Below are 9,910 nucleotides of genomic sequence, written 5' to 3'. Positions count from 1 at the left end.
AACAGTACCTTGTTCTTAATAATATTTATCCTCTTTCTTCATTTATTATTTTCTAGATTTTGCTACATCAATTACTCTTACATTGCTGACAGCCTAACAGCATACAGTTCAAATAGATTGGTATGCACAACCTGTCGCAACTTATCATCATTACATTACTCTCATTTTGGCATTTCCCTCCCCAGCTGATAAAATTTTGATTGTATTAAAAATAAAATTCTTAACACATTAAATTACCTGAAAATTAATTTGAAAAAAATAAGGAATCTCTTTCACTGTCTGCTTCTGTGAAAAATAAACTTATGTGTCAGAATCTGCCACTATCTGTACGTAGCCATAGTAGTTATTGAGGTAAGTATTGTGTAGTCTGTTGGCCACATATTCTTGCTCTGGACCTTCCAGCCTTTGTTGGTATAATTGCGCTTCGGCAGTTACTCTCTAGTTGCATGGATCAGAGGGGAGTAAGATTAAAGAGTGTGAAGAACAGGGCTATGGTCAGTTCTGTATAGGGAGATATAAATGCATCTTTTTGGGTCATGTTCTCTGATTGAACCTATTACACAGTCTCAGCTTTATTTAGGTAGAGGGAAATAATATTTTTAAATGCTGATAGCTCTTATTTTCAGAGACTCATTTTGAATTCCAGTGTTCCAGCAGGATTTTTTTTCAGTTTATACTCTTTTATAGAGGCTCTGTGGAAGAGCAGATTGGATATTGCAATTGCCTTGGGACATACTGCACTGTTAGACAGCATCCTAAGAAAATGATTACTGTAGCTGAGGTTGCAGCCAAGAACAAGAACTTCCAGAGAACATACTACTTCTTCATTGTTGGAAGCTCTGTCTCGTTCTACAATAGAAAGATTAGGATCCTCTGCAAACTCAGTTTATTAATCCTCTTCTCTCTTTCATAATCTTCATGTCCTTCTTGAGTCTTGTTCTGCTGTGCCAGAAAGATGTGTTCTGACCTATTTAATTTTCTTTTTGAGTTTCTGCCAGCTGCATCTAAATGAAATGTGTCACTTCACCTTCCTTTTAGGTGAAGATAGATCCATGTTATTTGCAGTTTAATAACATCTGGGACTGGTAATTGCTTAAGCAGGGAATTCATATCCAGGGTAAACTGTGACTTTGACCATGAGAAGAAAAGATGACTGAAGAACAGATCCACCTTGCCTTTTCCATGTCTGCTTTTGTCTTCCACGCTTCTGTGAAGAAGGGATAAGCCAAGTACTGATAGGAGAACAGTGGTTTAAAGTAGGAGACTAGAGAAGAAACTGCTTATCACTTTGCTTCAGAAAGAGCAAATCACAGAGGGCTGTTTGATTCGCACAGAAGTTGCTGTCAGCTGGAACTGTTCATGGGAGTCTCTGTTCTTGTCCGTTTAGCCATCCTCTGTCTCTAAGCCAAGCAAGTGGCTTGCTAGCTCCATCTGCCGGAGCCTGGCGATGTGAATGGCGTAGGGCAGCTTGGCTGGGCACACAGGAATGCGCAAAAAAAAAAAAAAAAAAAAAGAAATGTGCCTAAACCAGAAGGACTCGGCGAGTGTCATCGCGACTGTGAGAAACCAGATGGGAACATCCATCTCCAGAACGCCTAAAATGCAAAGAATAATTAAAGTTTTGTTTGTGGTTGCATTGATTATGACTTTTCTAGTTGCTTTAGGACACACAAAACAACTGAAACCAATTACATTTAGAACAGCATACAGATCTGTATAATGTTGTCTTTTACTTTGGCATGTGCTGCTGTGCAGAAAATGAGACTCTTGAAGGTGGTTTATTCGAGGCTGACAATTACCAAGTCTATTAATTTTAAATGGTTTCCCAGTCACGGAAACTAAAGCATTGTTTCAAAAGTCACAGACCACAGAGTAATTTCAGTTATAGGAAGTGTTCTGTTCTGTGTATTTCAGACAAGAGCTCAATGGCCACTGACAGAGTAACACTTGACAGACTTCGAGAACTTTTCCTACAAATGTCGTCACCTCTGTGGAAACTCACCTGCACATTAAATTAATCTGTTTTCTGAAATTAAAGGAAAAGGAAAAGTTTACTCACAAGGCAGCTTCTTATCTGGCAATCTGTCCTGCAAAGATTGCTTTAAGTAATCACATACCTACAGTTAAGAATGTGATTTTTCTGGTGCAGGTGTTCAATATGTTTAAGAAGGTTCTTGTTCTTAACCAAATTCTCATGAGACATCCTTTGGGGGAAAAGAAGCAATTAAGGGGACCGTGGTTCATGGGCCTGGTGGTACTTCCCACTGAAAAAAGCCTTAGCTGATGTTATGACACAGGTGTCTCCATACCTGAGAGCTCTTCAGTGTTCTAAAACCAGAAAGGAGGAAGTGAGAAGCCATGGAAAGAATGGCTAAGATGGGAACAGATTTGCTTTCCTTCCTCTGTTTTTTGTCCTGGTTGCACAGACTCCTGCTTGGAATAGCTGGAAGAATACTTCTGAAGAGTTTATTCATGATTCCCAGTTTCTCTGTGGCACACATTGTATCCTGTAATGGAACCATAAGGAATTTGAGTATCAGGGGAGTGTCTAAAGATTAATACCAGTACATACAGTTGCTGCACAATCTGATAGTTTGAACTTTGTAAAGTAGATAGTTGAATGCTACAGACTAACTGAAGGTGGTTAATTGTAAATTACAGGGTTTGCTGTTTGGGCTCTCGTAATCTTTCAATTTTTCGGAAGACATTTATACACCATACTTACTGAAGTTAAGGAGAAATTTGAGGTTAATCAAAATGGGATCACTAGTTCATGTATGTGTCTTCTAAATTGAATTCTTTGTTTGCAGTCTGTGATGCAATTATGTCCAGTTGCAATATTTTCATTATTATTTCTCATTTTTAATGAGATATTAGCCAAAAGCATCAGGCAGGGGCCAAGATCTCATTAAATATCGAAGATAATCTGTCTGGACTGTATACAAGAGACTGGAAATAGAAACTGATCAGTCTATTATGAAAGGATAGGGTGGAAGAGACCAGAGAACTGTTGAGACTTGGACTAGCTGGAAGCATTATGATCCCCAAACAGCTTGTTAAGGTGTGAATTTAAGCAGGAATGCAAAGCCCTGTACATGGACAGTTCAAGAAATCATTTTGTGGGAGCTCAAAGTTAAAATAGTGAAGTTAGTCATGAAGTGGAAAGCTCTACATGCCGCTTCTGTCCGGAGCGAGTTTAATGGGAAACTCATGTCATATTGTGCTCTTGTGGCTTCCAGAAGGCAGCCTATCAATTCAGCCAGATGAGATTCTGTATTATGGAGATGCTTAGCACAGGCCACCAAGAATAGGCAGGTAGCAGCCACCTGCACATCCTATAATGAAATGCAGTTCAGGTGAGCACAGATTATTCAATGTTACCTGAAGGTAAGTGCCACAACTTTTAAACAACAGACACCAGAATGGTAGAAGTCAACCTCAACCAAAAATACTTCATTTAGATGGTTGCCAAAATTTACATAAAATACAAAATTTTCCTTACAGAAATACAAACAAGTTGTGATGCACAAATCTCTTTAAATTCCATGTCTGTGCTCACATATCCCTTGGGGAATGCCTTACTGAATAACAACATTTTCAGCTGTTTCATGAGAGTTTCATTAAGATTACAGCTAGGTTGCGAGGTATTTGTTGCTTTTCAAAGTAGCATAGAATGTCAAGCAACATGCCTGCAATCAAAACCATTGTTCTTGTTCTTGCTGTAGACGGCAGTTACAGGTGTTAAACACTCCTAGGATTTGTTCTATTGTTTGGTAATCAGCCTGGTTCTAAGTTACATGTTAGAAAAGATAATTGGCCAAAACTGAAAAATGAACACAAACACTCTTTTTTCTGACATGTCTTGACCTTCTCCCCTTCTTATAATTGCTGCCATCTGGGCAGTAGTGTCAGCCTGCTCCAATCTGCTGTCATTGATTCTTCGAGTGTCAGTTTGGCTTGTGAATGGAAAGGGTATGTGACTTCACTGCATATCAGCTAATACTGGAAAAGTAAACTGTAACTATCTGGTTGGGGTTTTTTTAGTCTTAAAAGGCTACAGACTTAATAATTCGATCTTTTTGCTAAAGGTAAATTTTTAGAAACCCTTCACCTTGTCACTTTCTTGATTACCTGTGACACAGCACTGTCGTCTTGGGCAACCAATAAGTCTCTAATAGGAATAAAGCCTGGAGTAGTCCATAGCAGCAAGCAGGCTTAGCCGAGGTAATTAGGAATTAACCTTTTCTAATACCTTGAGTAGACGTTTGCACACCCTGTAGCAGAGCAAAAAGAACCTCTGCATGCTAAGGGCTATGGGGAATACTTTGATTTTAAACCAAATGTTATCTTACTATATTTAACATGCATTCCCAAGGATATGGTGCTTTCTTCAAGTCTGACAAGGTAGGAGCTTCTCATTTTTCTATTTTAAGGAAAACAGCAGGGTAAATGAACAGATCGGGTTCAACTGAGAGAAGAAATGCGGTCGCAATTTCTACCATTGTTTAAGTGGCCATTTGCTAGGGTCAAAGGTCTTTTGCAGAGCAGGATGCTAAAAAGGCTCATTCTGCCTTAAAGAGCTGCCTGGGTTTTTCTCCCAAGTGGTAGTTATCTCCTCCAGTATGTCTTCTGACACTTGAACTTTAAATCATCCTAAGTAGTTTAAATCTGAACTATTTTAATACAGTAACAATTTTGTATACGTAGAATATGTTATCTAAGCAAAGACATTCTCTATCTTTCTTCTATTTAAAAGAAGAGAGGGATTATTTTTCATATATTCAAAATGAACAATGAAAGTAAATTTTTAGCCATCTGAAACATCCTTGAGGAAGAAATATGGAGGTGCATACATAGCTTTTGATATGTACTTGTTAAAAGCTTTATCAGACTTCAGGTTTCTTTAGTACTCATTATACTTGTAGAAGAAAACATTGCTGATACACAGAACAGTAAAAGAAATAGATGAATGAAAAATGGCTGATGCTGTAAGCAAGATGCAAGGCAAAGATTTGAGATTAACTAATTCTAATTGGTATTTTTGTTGCACTATCATGATTATCTCTTCCTTCCTCCTTGACATGAAGCCAAGGGATAGATTGCTGAAAATCTGCAGTTCATCTCACTTTACAACCACACTGGAATATAAAATGGTCATGCTTATTTTGAGATGAACACATCACAGAAAATCAAACTAGATCAATACAGTAGCTTTCCTTGTATCTGTATTGATTATGTGGCTGCTGAAATGGAGCTTGGCAGTGGGCTTGGTGACCAGCTGGGCCTTTAGTGGCTCTGATGGGAAACTGCCGACACCTCATGGTTACTGAGATGAGAGCTTGAGAGTTCTGCAGGACTGAATCAGCGCATAGCAGCCAGCAAGCACTAGCAAATACGGGTGTAACAACTCCCTATTTATCAGCCAATCCAAAGAGAGCTTGATGGCAGCAATAAAACCTCGGTCTGCTGTGGTTACATCTGTTTTAGTTTGTGAGGACTCACTCTTTTGCTGGGTATTCATGCAACCACATGTGTCATAAACACACAACTTAAGACATTCTCTTTGCAGCCCTACCTACCAGTTTCAAGGGTGGCAATGGGAAATTCTTCAAAGTGCCTTTCTACTTGAAACTTCTTGTTAATTTTGCTGCAGAAATCTTGCTTGATAGAGTTTTCTGCTAGTAATACCAATCTGAGTGATAACAGCATGTGCCTTCACGCTTTCCTCAGACTGCACAAGTTTGGAAATGAAAAGTTCAGAAGTTGAGAGCAAACATAATTCTTCCAAGGATCCATCTTGCAAGGACATCTTGGATAAAATGTGGGTTAATCTAAGGAAGTAAGAGTCACACATTGTCAGGATAAGTGTCTGCAAATGGAGTCAACCAAAGATACAGTCATCAGAAGTAATTGCATACGTATGTGTTCAGAGCTACAAATGGTTGCTTTCAGTCTTGTTCCCATTTCAAGCCAGACAGACTTCCATCACAACTAGTTTTAAACCTTTTGCATTAAGCTGAGGCCAAATTTTCATCTTAAAAATACTAATGGTTCAAGATACCATATCACTGTGTTTCTTCCTTGTTCAGTTTGGGACTTTTTTTAAATTCATGGTTACAACTATGTGTGTCCTGAAAAAAATAGGCTTTTGGTGTTAAGTTTCCTGAGTCTTGTTAGGGAATAATAATCCTGTTAATGGATGCAAAAATATTTCTGCATTGAATGTGTTTTCTTTTCAATACTAATATTTTTAACAGAATCTTGTGGGAGTAGGGGATAGTGAGAAGGTAATATACACTTACTTTCCTGGTGAATTTGATTAAAACCAAAAACCTTAACAAGCACATGGTGGTACTGATTATTTTTTTTCTTTTCTTTTTTTTTTTTAATGATCCCAGAAAGCTAAGGCATGGATCCTGTTGAGCTAGTTACTGTACAAACACAGAACAAAGAATTGATTAATGTCTGCACAAGCAAAGAGCTAAATGGAATAATTTGACTGGATTTACATCACAGGTATACAACCGTGTGATAATCATATTATTTTGTCCTTTTGGTTGATTCCTATTGTATCTGCTAATTTCATACTAAACAAGTGTCAAAATTCTGATTAAAATGTGTGTATGCTGAGAATTACACAATTGCAGTGAAACAATATAACAAGTTTTCTAATTTAACAATAGGCCCAGTCCTGCAGATCCTGGAAAAGCCTAGTTCATATTAAATTCATTAAAGGTGGAATTCAGCCTACTGCTGAGGGCCAGCATAAAGCCAGTCTATGCTTAACTCCCATGTAAGCCCTAAAATATGCACCGCTTTTGTTTCTGAACTACACTAAATTTTATGTGGAGAATTCAACACCTGTAATGTATGCAGGAATGGCCCCAGAAATCTGTAAATTGCTAAGGAAAAAAAGCAACAAGTTGTATTGCACAGCACAAAACATACTGCTTCTTGGTGAACTGAAATGTCTTCCAGTAGTCAAGAATTTTTCTTTATCTTCTGTCAAATTAGTCTTGGACTTTATTCATTATTTATGAACTTGTTGCAAGACATTATCTACTCATTTCTTGAAGGCTTAATTTCATTGCAATTCTGTTGTTCTGTAGCACATGAAGATGAAATTTCTTGAGGACATGGGGAAAGCTTCTTTGCATAGACTAATAAGCAGGAATATATTGACTGGATATATGCATATGTACATTTGCAAACACTAAGTGGATATGTTAATTTTAAGTTTTGCACTTTTATCTCTGTTGAGCCGGGAGCTCTTTAAAAGACGAGTATCAAAATAGACCAACTTGGTAAGTTAGGCACCAGTAGTATGACGGTGACAGAGAGACAGGCAGCTACTCTCCCATGCAGGGACCTTGCTGTTCTGGTGCTTCTGCAGTGGTGACTGTCCAGAGGTTTGCACAGCCTGGTTTTGGTGCCACTTATCCTATGCTTTCAGTAAAGCAGTATCTTCAGTGTCAGCTCAGACTCTTGGTTATTCAGGTACAACTGTTAGCCGTGTTATCTGGAGACATTGGGCTGTGATTGTTTCCATAAGTAGAAAACTAACAACATGTGAGGAAACACTGCCAAAACATTTTTTTATTCCTGTGTTAATTCCCCAGATCCCCTCTTTCAGTCAAATGGTGATATTTTGATGAAAAATCAAAATAGATATCCTGGAATACATTTTAATTAATAAAGGTGAAGGAGAGAAGGAAGTGTACAAAAGGATTGTGAGAAACCTGGACAAAGACAGTAGAATGGAAGTAGCTCCTGAAGATGTGGACTGGTAAAATAATTTTCTAGGGAAGAAGTGTGATGTATGCACCAGAAAGGAACTTCCTATGAGGAAGAAGATGCCCCCAAATGTACCTTATTCCCTGGATGGAGATGGACAAGTGCCATTACTGTTACAGATTGGGCAAGCAGTAGTTTGACGGTACTTGGCAGGGAACAAACGCCCATTTTGTACTGTGGCTTTCTGGTGATTGCTGTGCAAAAGGACATGGCAGGATAGAAGTAGGCTACTACATTTGTAGTTAGGCAGAGTTACCAGCAGCTGTATTCATGGGCAGAGAAACACAGTGGTTCTGCTGTTCCTCCTCGGAGCTGCCATAGCTTAGAGCTTCCTGTTGCTTGCAGTCTGAATGGAATATTTCTCTGCCAGCCAAAGGAAGGCTGTCCCGGTGCCTGCAAGGCATCTTTGTGCTGATGTGCAGAATTTCTTCTGGAAGCTGTCTGCACTGCTTTGCTCAGACAAAACGTTGACTGCCCAAATGTGTATTAGTAGAGTCTGTAAGAGCCTTTTACTGTAACAGTGCTCTACTGACTTGAATGTATATTTTTTTCATCAGTCACACAATATAGTTTAAAAACCTGTTTAAAGAGCTTTTCCTTTCTGAAGTTACCTTAAGGTCAGTGGTGCAGCCGTAAGTGTGCTAAACATTCAGGTAGCTGCAGCCTAGGTGGTCTCTTCCAGCAGATAAGCATTTTACACTCTTGAGTTTTTCCCAGCTTAGTGGGTAAACATATAGTCTTAGCTGACTGCAGAAAGATTAGTTTCCTTCAGTGGGTTTAATCTATGACTGACTAATCTTGATGTGATCCTATTACCGCAAGGTCAGGTGGGATTGTAGTTTTTGATTGTCTCACTTTGCTCATTTGACTGTAGTAGGTGTGTTTTGGAGCAGTTTTTGGTTTTATTGATGCCTCTGAGACTTTATACTCGGGAGAGAGAGAGGGCTAACTTAAGTGATCTCAACTACAAAAATGTTAGATTGATGATGAAAAAGGAAAATAGAGAATTCCTTGCCCCATTAGGTATCCCTTTATCAATGTCACTTATTGAAATTTAGGAAGTAGCAAAGAAAATCCACTCTCATCCGTCGTATCTGTGGAGATCAGTGTGACGTGAGTTGGTCTGTTGGAATGTATTACTGTGATAAATGTTCCTAGCAGAAATGGAGATCCTGTAACTGAAGAGCTGGTCAAGGTGGGAATTCTCTGTTTAATTGCTTCTGGACAGAGACCTGGGTGATTGGTCTGTCACAGCTAACTTCCATTTGCTTCTCACAGTAAGAGGGCATGGCAGGCTGGGGGCTGTTAGGTCTAGTTGTTGCCACTACAGTAGCAATCTGTAGCTGCCCAGAACCTTTTTGTTTCTAAGATGAACTTGGGACTTCTCACCATTGAGCGTAAACTGGAGCTATTGTTATAATCAACAGATAAAAGAGATGAGGTGCTCCTGACAGTCTGTGAGTGAGAGTGCGTGGTGTTGCCTTGCTGTAGTATGAGCATTACAGCAACTCCTGTTGGCAATTCCCAGGAAATCAATACAAATGTTATGGGTTTGCCTTATTCTTATTATGCACATATGGTCAGCAAAAGGCACAGTTGCATTTTTATCTAGTGCTTGGTAGGCAGATGAGAGAAATGACATTTTCTCCTAATTGGCTTCTTAAAATCTCCCTCAGTTTAATTAGGTCTCACTACTTTGATACATATTTCTCTTCTTAACAAATACTTATCAACAGAAGGTAAAATGCTACAACCAGAAAACATCCAGCATAACGCTAAAACCCACTGGAATGTCACAGGACTCAGTGAGTTAAGCAACGAGAATAAATAGGAACCAGCAATACACTGAGATGGTGCTAAGCTCTGCTAGACAAGACCATACAGGAGATGCTGATTCATTGCTCGCTGATGTGTGCTAGGTTATGGATCTGTGTTTCCCGACTGCATCATTTGTGATGAGTAAATTTAACTGAAATAAAAAGACCTTTAAAGGCTAAAGTTACAATGCAGAGAAGACGGATTGACACTATTAGATTTCTGTTGCTCTTCATTTATTTTTCGTACTTCTGCTCATGTGTGAACTCTGAAATTAGATGTTTGGTTCGTGTAGCCAACT

At 38.8% G+C, this 9,910-nt stretch overlaps 1 protein-coding gene across 2 annotated transcripts in view; it reads left to right on the top strand.

Moving 5' to 3' along the window:
- Nucleotides 1–4,289: 4,289 nt before the first annotated feature.
- The window catches only part of TRPM1 (transient receptor potential cation channel subfamily M member 1), a 109,445-nt gene continuing 103,824 nt past the window's right edge, over nucleotides 4,290–9,910 (top strand). The window contains exons 1-2 of one of the 2 annotated variants that reach the window (XM_040601082.1): nucleotides 4,290–4,404; nucleotides 6,399–6,516. The gene's annotated coding sequence lies outside the window, so the exon portion shown is untranslated. The remainder of the gene's footprint in view (nucleotides 4,405–6,398; nucleotides 6,517–9,910) is intronic. The other variant, XM_040601083.1, reaches the window with a different exon arrangement.

This window comes from Falco naumanni, chromosome 7 (assembly GCF_017639655.2).
Source record: "Falco naumanni isolate bFalNau1 chromosome 7, bFalNau1.pat, whole genome shotgun sequence".
NCBI classification, from domain to species: domain Eukaryota; kingdom Metazoa; phylum Chordata; class Aves; order Falconiformes; family Falconidae; genus Falco; species Falco naumanni.
This window is presented reverse-complemented; position numbering and strand designations above follow the sequence as displayed.